The sequence below is a fragment of the Euleptes europaea genome, chromosome 3, assembly GCF_029931775.1.
Source record: "Euleptes europaea isolate rEulEur1 chromosome 3, rEulEur1.hap1, whole genome shotgun sequence".
In the NCBI taxonomy this organism is placed as follows: Eukaryota; Metazoa; Chordata; class Lepidosauria; order Squamata; family Sphaerodactylidae; genus Euleptes; species Euleptes europaea.
The window spans coordinates 16,247,574-16,258,034 of NC_079314.1; positions in this window are offsets into that span (position 1 = coordinate 16,247,574).

Here is a 10,461-nt window from a genome sequence, read left to right on the forward strand (position 1 = left end):
AGCTCAGGAAGCCGCTTGGCTGAGCTGCCGCCTCGCCAACCTCCTTCCCTTCCAGAGAGACGCTGCTACGTATTTTTTTTTTAAAAAGGAACTTTTAAATGAAACAAAGACATCCACTGGACTGCCTGCTTTGGCCTTGAGCGATGTTACTGGAGCGGGGTGGGATGGATCTCTTGCCAACGGGCGCGGCCACAAGGCGCGGGTAGCTCTCGCCCAGCCAACAGGATGCCCTCTCTGTGGCGGCCTGTCCGAATGGTGCTTCTAGCCCTTTCCTGATCTGTCCAGGAAAGGGTTTTCACTCTGCTGTTTTAGGGCCCCTGTGAATGGCTAATGAGCCAGCCCTGTGGGCGCTGTCGTTGGCACGGCTGATGCCATTTTGGTCTCCTGAAGGCAGGTGTGAGCAGGGTGTCAGGGTGCCAGATTAGGATGTTTCCTGTTGCTCCTTTTTCTTCCCCACCCAAACAGGCCAGAGTAGCTGCAAATCAATGAGACCGAAAACACATGCTCAGGAACCCCCTCCCGGGTTGGCCTGGGTAAACGGAGTTCCTGAACCCCACCAACGCCGTCTGGGTATTTTCATTATCTCACTGTGTCAACGAACCGTCGTGCCTTCTGTGCGGATCTTGGGGGGAGGGCGCAAGTCTTGGAGTCCCGTCTCCTCCTCAGAGTATTACTAGGAAGAGTTTCCCCAAAGCCAGCGAGCCTTCTTTTAGTGTTTGGGAGACTCGGTGGGGGATTTGAAGGTCTCAGGCCTAACTAGTCAGGCCTAACCAGAGAGCGGTTACAAGTGGTGGACTCTAATCTGGAGAAGCGGGTTGGCTTCCCCGCTCCTACACATGAAGCCAGCTGGGCGACCTTGGGCCTCTTGTAGGGAGGGGAAGGGAAGGAGATTGTAAGCCAGTTTGATTCTCCTTTAAAAAAGGTAGAGAAAATGGGCATATAAAAACCAACTCCTCCTCCTTCGGCCATGATTGAGTCCATCCCAAGAATTTTCATTTGGAGTCAGTGTGACTGGCTCAGCGTCACCAGTGACTTTTGTGATCGAGAGGGGATTTGTACCTGGGTCTCCCCCATCCTGCACTCAACTCACTCCCACTTTTTAAAATATATTTATATATAAATAAATAACATGATAACAAAACTACATAGACCGAAGAAGAAGCCATGCATGAACTTCGTTTGCTAACCCCAATGGGGGCATCACTAAATTCCATTAAATTCTCTCCTCATTGAAACACAAAATATTGGTTTACCTAATTAAATTACTTATATTACAGTCAGAGGTTTCCCTGAAATGAAGTAACAAATTACCCCACACCTTACTAAATTCTTCCTTCACCTATTTCTATTTCTAATATTTTTGAGCCTCGTGCTGTACTTTGTTTTCCAATTTGCAGCAATTACCAACCTTGCTGCTATGATCAAAAAAACTTACTAATGTTTTCAGTATACAATTCCCATTATCATTCAAAAGTAGATTCAAAAGAGCAACCTACACTGTGGGTTCTATTTTTTCTTTGGTAATCGCCTCAATTTCCTTAAAAATCTCTCCAAAATTTTGTATGATTGGACAGTCCCACCACATATGAATAAATGTACCAATTTCCCCACATCCTCTCCAACAGTTATTATCTACTTCCTTATTTATAAGATGTAATGTTTGTGAGGTAAAGTACCATTTCTGCAATACTTTTATACCATGTTCCTGAATTTTCATGGATATCGATTTAAAAGGGGGTCTTTTAAAAATTCCCTTCCACTCCTCCTCATTCAAATTCATTTTTAGCTCTCCTTCCCATTTCCTCTTTAATGATGATGCAACTCACTTTCACTGATGTTAAATAGAAAGCCCTAACTGGCTATTATTCTGTACAGATGCATATAATAGGCTCACTCTACCCCTTCGTCTCCTTAGTGAACATCCTGTGTCCGTCCGTCACATTAGCAAAAAGATAACTCAGTTTCATACTGGAAGTGCCAGTAAACCAGGGGTTTGCAACTTGTGGCTCTAGAGCCAGATGTGGATCAGTACAGAAACAAATCTGGCTCTTTAAAACCAAAAATGACTTCTTTAAGTGAAGATATACTGGAGGAATGCTAGAATAACCAGGAGACGATGAGAAAGGTAAGCAAAGATATTTATGGGACTAATAGACCTCCTAGAGATGGTTTTCAGAAAGGGAAGCGACAGAGAGGAACAGTTGCTAGTAGTCCAAGTGCGAGCCGTGCACAGATTCATGCCAGCATGGTGTATTGGTTAGGAACAGTAGACTGTAATCTGGAGAACTGGGCTTGATTCCCCACTCCTCCACCTGAGCAGTGGACTCTAATTTGCTGGTTGACCTTGGGCTAGTCACAGTTCTCTCTGAACTCTCTCAGCCTCACCTACCTCACAAGGTGTCCGTTGTGGGAAAAGGAAGGGAAGGTGATTGTAAGCTGGTTCTTCTTCTTCTTCTTCTCCTTCTCCTTCTCCTTCTCCTTCTCCTTCTCCCTGAAGAAATCATACAGGGTGCGCCAGTGTGTATGTATGATTTATTGGGAGATCTCTCGTGTGCTTCTTCCTATAAAGGATTTGCAACAGCTGTTGTTTGTCCTGCAGAAATTTTAGGGATTATTGGTCAATATATTGATTCTCAGTAATGTTAAACTGTACGTTTTCAGTTACACTGCTGGGCATTCTTACCCTACCTCTGTCTTAAGCAACATTTCACATCCCACATCATGTCAGAGTAGACTTTGCAAATTTTCCAAAATCTGAAATAACCCCAAATCCGACACATTTCTGGTCCCAAGCATTTCGGATAAGGGATACTCAACCTGTATAAGTATTCTGTTTGCAAACAGTGGAAGTCATTCTCCCCCGCCAGGGCCAGGGAAAAGCCAGGAACATTCCTCTTGTGTTTTCTCATATTGTAAATAGCTGGATTTGTCTAGTTCTCCACTGTTCTATTGGGTTATGAATCAGTTTACTCAAGATTGTATATACTGGCACAATTATAATGATTTGAAAAATAAAACTTGTTTTCACGAGCAAACGGCTCCTGGAATTTTCTCGCAGACGTCACTAAGGTCCGCCGAAGTTCAAACCAGGAGTGTCCTGCCACGTATGCACTTGTCCCTTGGGTGTGTACATAAGTGCTGTCAAGTCGCAACCGATTTAGGGCGACCCCAGCAAGGGGATTTCAAGGCAAGTGAGAAGCAGAGGTGGTTTGCCATTGCCTTCCTCTGCAGAGTTTCCCTTGGAGGTCTCCCTTCCAAGTACTGACTTTTGCTTAGCTTCCGTGATCGGATGAGATCGGGCTATACCGTTAGGGTTGCCCACTCTGCGTTGGGAAATACCTAGAGATTTTGGAGCTTTCCTATTCCAAGACTGCTTTTCCTCCCAATCTTCCCCTGCTCTTGCTAGTTGTTCCCCCAGTTAGGGTGTCGCCAGCTCCCTATTTTCATGTTTTCTCCTGAGCTGAATAACCAGGATACGATGGTTATCCCAGCCTGAATGTATGCACTGTGGGGGTGAACAAATCCCAGCCCTGTGAGGAAAGTAATTACCCTGTTCTGTGTCTCGAGATGGACACTGCAGCAATGGACACAGCAATGACATAGGGCTGTTGATCTGGTTCATCCCGAACCGAAAAACAGCAGAATTTTCCCCAATTCGGCGGTTCCTAGTTCGGATGGAACCGAATTCAAAAAAGGTGGGAAAATAACAAGCCGAATTCGGAGAGTTCGGGGTGATTGCCGAATAAATTCAGGGGCTCCGAATCAGCAGCATAACCATAAAGGCATTAAGAACACATTCACGCCTTTCTGCAGCTCTGGGGGGGCATGTTTGGAGGTAGAGGTCCCAAAATCTCAGCGTACCTTCTTGCAAGAACCCCCAAGTTTTGTAAAGATTGGGGCAGGGGGTCCCGAGTTATGGGGCCCAGAAGGGGTCCCCCCACCCATCTGCCCATTACAGCTTTTAAAAACACATTCAAGTTGGGCTGTACCATTACCCCAGCCCGGGGGTCAGGTCTGGTGGTTGCCTCGGCAGTTGGGCCATACCAAGGCAATTAATCTTGTGCTATGGGGTCCCCCCATCCACCCATTGGAATGAATGGGAGCAGGCAATCCTTAATGTGCATCTAGAGAGCGGAAAATCCAAGGCAAAACCTCCCGTACCAGAGAGTATGTGTGTGTCAGTCTTCTAGAATCGTATTGGATTACTCCTGAGTCCTCCCAGTCCCTGCTCCAGATAGAAGAGGACATCCACAGTAAGACCCATTTGGGGGCTTTTCTCTATAATTCTCTATAATTTTTTTCCTGTGTGTGTATGTGGGGGGAGGAGATTCTGTGTGTGTGTGTGTGTGAGGGGGGAAGCCAAAGGAGGGTGGGTTTACCTGTTCTGCTGGGGGGTAGGCTTGATTGCCTCTGTGTGGGACTGTGCTTTCTACTGTTTTCACCGGTTGCCAACTGCTTGTGGAGTAAACTGTGGGTCAGTGAATCTCTCTCTGGCTGGTTCCTATTGTTTCCAATGGGCTGTGCAGCTGCTTCTGTTGTTTCAAATGGGCTAGCCTGTCATTCATTTTAGTACATTCCCTGTAATGTATTTCAGTGGAGTCAATGCAAGTCAACCGACATTCCCCTCTCCCATTATCTTCAATAGTCTGGGCAGCCTCTCCCATTGCTTCCAATGGGCTGACTTGTCACTCCTTTTAGTACATCCCTTTTAATGGCTTTATTCCAATGGGCAGATGGGGGGATCCCTTCCGGGCCCCATAACTCGCCCCCCGACCCAATCACAAAACTTGGGGGTTCTTGCAAGAAGGGTCCCCTCAAGGTACGCTGAGATTTTGGCACCTCTATCTCCTAAAATGCCCCCCGAGAGCCGCGGAAAGACCCGAATGTGTTTTTAATGTTTTTATTCCTGAGCAACTGCCCTATGAGGAGCAGTAGAGAATAAAACTGCTGATATCATACTGCCCTTGTACAAATCTATGGTGAGACCACACTTGGAATACTGTGTACAGTTCTGGTCACCACCCCTCAAAAAGGATATTTCAGAGCTTGAGAAGGTGCAGAAAAGAGCAACCAACCAAAATGATTAGGGGACTAGAGCAACTGTCCTATGGGGAGCGGTTAAGACTCTTAGGGCTGTTTAGCTTGGAAAGAAGGCGGCTGAGGGGAGACATGATAGAGGTCTATAAAACTATGCATGGTTTGGAGAGAGTGGACAGGGAGAAGTTTTTCTTCCTCTCCCATAATACTAGAACACGGGGTCATCTGCTAAAGCTGGAGGGTGAGAGATTCAAAACAGATAAAAGGAAGTATTTTTTCACACAACGCATAGTTAAACTGTGGAACTCCCTGCCCCAGGATGTGATGATGGCTGCCAGCTTGGAGGGCTTTAAGAGGGGAGTGGACATATTCATGGAGGAGAGGGGTATTCATGGCTGTTAGTTAGAATGGATACTAGTCATGCTGCATACCTATTCTCTCTAGTATCAGAGGAGCATGCCTATTATTTTGGGAGCGGTGGAAGACAGACAGGATGGTGCTGCTGCACTCGTCTTGTTAGTTGCTTCCTAGAGGCCCCTGGTTGGCCACTGTGTGAACAGACTGCTGGACTTGATGGGCCTTGGTCTGATTCAGCAGGGCCTTTCTTATGTTCTTATGTTCTTATGACAGTCTAGCGGTTCTCAAGAGGTCCTGAGTGGTGGCAGCAGGTTATCAGGGAACTTTCCAGGGAACCCTTGGTCTAAGGGAGATTCCCAGCAAGGGAAGGCACCATTCCCCCCTTCCTACTGTAACAATACTTATTTGAAAGATAATGTAAACCAGTTTAAAAGTGTAAAAGTCCATTAAAAGGATAAATAAATGTACACAGTGCCAGCTAGGAAATGCTGCCAAGAATGTGTAGTTCAGTATGTTGTTCTGTAAGGCAGGACATTGCCTTCTATTTTAAACCAGGACAAAGAGGATTTTAAAAAATCAATACTTTTTTGTGTTTCATGTGTGTGTTTATCATCCACGATTATGCAACAGAACTGATTCTGATCTGGTGTCGCCAGTGTGCCCTGATAGAGAGCACAGGGTGCCCTAGTAGAGAGCAAAGAGCACAAGTGGGGAAAGGAATAAAGATCAGAAGCAGTCGGAGTGAGAAAGAGAGACAAGCCGAATACTGAGGTGAGCAGGGAATCCATTTGAGGGATTAATGTTCAACATTTGTTATGGGATTTGGGGGTAGTTGGATGCCCCTTCTGAGGCAGGGTTGCTTTATATCTGTGTGATGCCCCCCTAGATAAGAAAAAAAGACTCACCATTTCAGTGCTGGGTGTCTTCAGTGTCTCCGGTGCCTTGGTGTTTTCTCAGCATTGACTGGCACCTTTCCTCCCATTTGTGGGTGGCTGGGTTAACTGCAGTCTGAACGTCTGTGGTTCGATGTCTGGGCGTTGTCTGACATCATCCAGGACTTCGTGGGCCATTGTGGGTGGTTGCTGGCCTCGGACTCCTCAGTCTGTGGCTTTCCCCTTGCTGTTGGGACTGCCTGGCTGGGTCTTTGGGCTGCCGATGTGGGCTTCCATGTGCCTGGATGTCGGTGGAGCCAGCTGTTCGACCTCAAGATAAGGGGGGGGGGAAAGCCTTTGTTTTGGAAAGAAGCTTATATTTGGGATCCCTGAGTGATTTCCAGGGTTATCTAGATTGATTTTTTCTCCGGCTGCTGAGCTTTTGGGGAATAGTTTTCTGACTCCTAACTCCAAAGAAATAATGTGAGGTTTGTGCGGTATACATCATGGGGAGAATAAATGTGCCCAGATGCCGGTGGAGCCAGTTGTTCAGCCTGTTGGCTGATTCAGATGACTTGTAGACCCATACGATTTCTTGGATGTTGGCAGCAGGCTTCGGAAGACATTGGGACCCTTTAGAAGGCTTCGGATGATCTTGGGATTTTTTGGAGGATCTCAGCAATTGCTATGCTAGGCCTGTCCCGTCCTTCCTGCCTGGGCTTCTTCTAATGCTGGGGTCATTTCAGAATGGGATACACTTGGTGTATCGAAGAGGCCAGTTGGAGGATAATTTGGGTTGAGGGGGTGCCTAGTGCTTGTTAGTAGTTGCGCTACCCCTGCCCTCTCCCCATCGACTGCTGAGTGGCAGGAACATCATAGACAATCTAAGAGTCTTTATAAGCAAGTTGTACACATGAACACATGAAGCTGCCTTATACTGAATCAGATCCTTGGTCCATCGAAGTCAGTATTGTCTGCTCAGACCAGCAGTGGCTCTCCGGGGTCTCAGGCTGAGGTCTTTCACATCATCTACTTGCCTGGTCCCTTTAACTGGAGATGCCGGAGATTGAACTTGGGACCTTCTGCATGCCAAGCAGATGCTCTACCACTGAGCCACAGTCCCTCCCCATAAGCCACTGAAGGAGAATTTCCACCAGAAAGTTTATTTTCCCAGTTCCTTAGTCATCTTCTCTTCTTTACATGGAACCTGCATTTTTTTCTCGGGCTGGGGAAATGATTACTTGGCTCCACCAGAATGTCAGAGACCATTTTTGCATTATAGCTCTGGGAGCCATCAAGAGGGTCTGGGGAAGATTAACCACATCCAGGTGTTGATTAATAGTGTGGGGCTAAATTGTGGGGGATGAGGGAGTGTGAGTGTGGGTGATGTGACATATAGTTGTATTAGGAAATTGAGTTTAGGTGTTATAGGGAATCTACATGATGTTGCCAGAGATATACCCATTGTTAATAGTCTATGCGAGGGAGAGATCTGAGACATTGAGTATTGTATTGGGACACCAGCTGGCACATTGTGGACGGAGATGGGCCAATATTCCCCTTAGGAGGGCCTGCATAGGGTCAGGCATACCCGTGATTGAGAGGTGTGGGAGATATGGTGGTGAGAGGAGAGATTATAAGGGAAGTAGACAGAGATATTTCTTGTTACGGATACTGTGGACAAAAAAACAAAAACAAATCAGTGGGTTAGAGATCAAATCAGGGCTGAGCTGACCTTAGAAGCTAAAATGACTAAACTGAGGCTGTCGTATTTTGGTCACATTATAAGAAGACAAGAGTCACTGGAAAAGACAGTCATGGTAGGAAAAGTTGAGGGCAGCAGGAAAAGAGGAAGACCCAAGAAGAGATGGATTGACTCAATCAAGGAAGCCACAGCCCTCAGTTTGCAAGATCTGAGCAAGTCTGTCAAAGATAGGACATTTTGGAGGACTTTGATTCATAGGGTCGCCATGAGTCGGAAGCAATTTGACAGCACTTAACACACACAGAGATGTGGTTATGCTTGGTATCCTTCCAATCTCCATCTCATCCAGAGATATGATGGCAGCAGGGTTAGGACTCAAAACCCTTCTTTGACACTGGTGTTGAGCAATGCCAGGTCCATATGCGATAAGACTTCTATGTTGCAAAGTTATTTTGCAGCTCAAGAAATGGAACTGGTATTCATGACCAAGACCTGGGTGAGGGAAGGCAAAATGGTTTCCTTGAAAGAACTCGTTCCCCAAGTTTCTCGGTCCTTCATCAGTCTCGGACAAAGGGTTGGGTGGGAGGGGTGCTCATTCAGGAGGCTTTCTCCTTCAGGGCAGTCCCCATCCCAGAGATCTCCGGCACTGATAGTGTAATTCTGGTGTGAGATGCTGAGAAGAGTTTGGCTATCCTGCTGGTGTACCAACCACCTAGTGCAGGGGTGGGGAAACTTTCTTCCGCCAAGGGCCATTTGGATATTTATAACATCATTCGCTGGCCATACAAAATTATCAACTTAAAAATTAGCCGACCAAACCCCAAGCAGGCAGCTGCCCCAGATGACCCCCCCACATGGGCAAGCAGGCAGGCATCCAACCAGTGGTGCACTCATCCACCTGGTGGCACAGGATGGTCTGTTGCACCAGCAGGGCGTAGCAGTCTAGCCGCACCCTGGAGTTGCTCCTCCTCTACTTGGTCGGGGACAGATTCTGCAGCCGGCTCCTACTACCTCTGCCTGCAGGGATGAAATGAGGACACACTGCCTAAGAACTCCCCCCCACACACCTTCTGGGCCTGCCCCCTTTAACCCCTCTATTGTTGCCTCTTTTGCCCCCAGCCCTCTTGCAGTACAGAGGGAATACGTTTCTTCATGGCCTGAGTTGGAAAGGGTTAATACAGTTTCTTGGGCAGTCCTAGCAGCTCCATAGCTAACGACTCTTCTGCAAGAGGAAAAACAAACTTACATCCGCCTTGAATACAGGTTATTCCTGCCCATGGGAGGAGGTGGATCGCCAGTCTTAGATCCTTCTGAGCTAGAGATCTGCCGGGACCCACAAAGGGCCAGACCAAATGATTTTGTGGGCCTTAAATGGCCCCCGGACCTTATGTACCCCACCCCGACCTAGTGTAAGCCAGTACTCTGCCAAGCATGATAGAGGTAATCTCGGATGGAAACTTGAGATATCCCAGACTCACAGACTTCGGAGATTTCGATGTCCATGCAGATGCCGCCTTTTCTTCTTTGGCTTCAGACCTAGTGTTTTCCACGGCAACATTGGGACACTCCCAAGTTGTGTCAAGTCCCACATATGAAGTGGGCCACATGCTGTATCTAATCTTTGTAATGGGTATGGATAAAGGCTTGATCTCTTTGGATAGAGTGCTGCTATTGGACCATTTTGCCCTTAAGGCCCATCTGGACCTCTTTGACCCCTCTCCACATAGGCGGCAAGCAAATTTATGTTTGCCCGCAGAGACTAATGGATCCAATTAGTTTCCAGAATGCTCTGTGGGATCTGATACCCCCGTGATTCATTGGATGTGCTAATGAATGACTGGCATACCTGTCTTTCGGAAGCAGTCAATAGGATCGCTCCTAATAATAATAAACTAAACTAATAAACTAAACGAAACACTTTGCTCTCATTCTAAATTGGCCCCCTGGTATATCTCAGGGCTAAGGGAGAAAAAATGGGAGCTTAGATGACTAGAGCAAGCTTGGCGGCGTACTCGCAATGACGTGACAAGAACATCTTATAGGGTCTTTATGAACTCCCATGAGATGGCAGTGCAGGCTGCTAAGAAAGTTTATTATTCTGCCTCCACTGCATCTGCAGGCTCTCAGAGGGATGTGGATGGAGAATGGAGAAGCCGCAACTCTCAATCTCAATATTATTGGTAATCCAATAAAAATATCTCGGAACGACAATCCAGGCATCTGGTTCCAAGTTGGCCCATAATATCCATGTAGCCAATTTGGGGGAAAGATCAGCTCAATTAATAATCAACTTCCTCCGGACCAAAGGGGCACATTATATTTCAGCATCACTTAAACTTTATCAGGCGAAAACCCTAGCACAAATGCTATATGGAACACAACTCGATTCTCCACCCCCTTGTCTTACTCCCATTGAGCGTGTGCAATCCAAGTTCCTTAGAGCCGCTCTACAATTGTCAATATTTGTTCCAAATGCTTTGATCTGTTTAG